This window comes from Nelusetta ayraudi, unplaced genomic scaffold (genome assembly GCF_046127955.1).
Source record: "Nelusetta ayraudi isolate G7.1 ecotype Tasmania unplaced genomic scaffold, CSIRO-AGI_Nayr_v1 ptg000098l, whole genome shotgun sequence".
Lineage (NCBI taxonomy): Eukaryota > Metazoa > Chordata > Actinopteri > Tetraodontiformes > Monacanthidae > Nelusetta > Nelusetta ayraudi.
In genome coordinates, this window is record NW_027466148.1 from 396212 (window position 1) to 398096 (window position 1885).

Sequence of the window (1885 nt, forward strand, 5' to 3'; positions counted from 1 at the left end):
CTATGTGCTGGTGTCCTCGGTGTCACCTGGTCAGAGTTACAGCTTCAACGACTCCTCGACTCCACCGAGAGAGGATTACGCCCTATTCTGTAGCCAGGCTGACCTCTGACCTCAGGGGCCAGAGAAGCCACACGGCGGGTGATAAGTGAAGCACGGTGTCCTATTGTGAAGACCCTCTGCCTCGGCCGTTTATTGACTTCCTAAACGATCCATTATGAAGTGATTTACGAGGTCCAGCTCCACCACCGCCGCCAGGAGCTGCTAATGCTGCCGGCCGGCCGTCCGGCCTTCTCATTCAGCAGGACATCTGCATCAAGAGGCCGCCGCGTTTGATTTATCAAAAGGAACGGGAGCGGAAGCGGCCTCTGGTGTTTGTCCAGAGCCAACAGGGGCTGGGGGGGGGGCATCGGAAGCCGTTATGAATGCAAAGTGTCACCACGGGCGGGTCGGGGGGAACAAAAGGTGGAGACGGTTTAGCTCAGAGGCCACCAAGGACGTCATGTCATTGTGATCGGGCACTTACAAAACAGGAGGAAGCCAGCAGGAAACGCACAACGCGACGTCATCGCCGTCGTCGTCTTAATGCGCTTGTGAAACGATGAGCGCAGAGGGTTGAAAAGATGCACAGGAGAAAACAAATGGAGAGCAAAGAAAACAACCCCGAGCGGTGATCTCGTCTTTCCTCCGCCCGCTAATGGCGCTTATGACTTTGATACTTGGGGGGGCCACCACCAGCTCCTCAACTTGGAGGTGATTGGTGGTGGTAGGTGGGGTCAAAGTCCTTTATAGAGCGCAGAGTCGGCCGTTTGAAGACCTGACCTTAGCTGACTGTCATGAAACACGCCAGCTCCCAGTCCGCTCGTTGACTCGGACAGATATCGGCGGAGACGGTGGGCAGTAGAACAACAACACCTCCGTCAGCCATCGGAACGTCGGGCTTCGCTCACAACAAACGTCTGTTTCCGAGAAAAAAAAAAGACAATGTCCGCGTCTTAACGCTGGGACAACAGACGGAACATTTCCTGGACGTGTAAAACCTGTTTCACATGTCCGCCCGCGGAAAACTCTGTGTGGGGGAGGGGGAGGTGACTGGATCCACATCCTGTACATCCCTTTTAAGCCAGACCTATTAGATTTTTTCAAGGTTTGCAGTTGGTTCCTGTATTTCTTCTGCCTTCGTCTGTGTTCGTTTGTAGCTCGCAGGCAGATATTCTTGATCACTTTACAACTAAACAGGAAATTGATGCTTAAAATTGACCAAAAACATTTTAGATTGGAGCTTGGCAAGATGGTTGTGCAAGGTATTGACGTTTCAAAAAATTGTTTGTTTTAGGTTTTTATGTTATTATGGACATCACTTTGTGTCAGCTGTGGTTGTATTTAAAGCGCTCAACAAAAAACGTTGAGTTGAGTTAAGAGGAATATTAGAATCCAGCAGAGCATCAACAATCCGGCACCACCCTAAAAAGCCCAACATCTCTCTCCGGCCTTATTTACGTCCCTCCCTGCCGTGATTTAACCCTCTGTTTGACTTAAACAGCTGCTCAGGTCAGAGCCGGGGAGCTGCTGTGTTAAGCCGAGGTCTGCTAAAACAACAACGGCAGATTACATAGCTGCTCAGGTGCGTCGCACACCTCAGATTCAAATCCGCTGGAGCAAATCTCCTATTAGATAAGTCAACACGATGGCGTAGCATAGCGTAGCGGCGCGTGACAAAAGGCTTCGGCAAACACAGCTGGGCCGCAGGAGAAGCGGGGACTGCCTGGGGTACGACGCCACACTGGCAGAAAGTGATACAGACATGCGTTCAGGTTAATTATTACATTATGAGACAGAGGAAATCAGACAATAATAAATGGTAAAATTATAAATAGTCAAGACACCC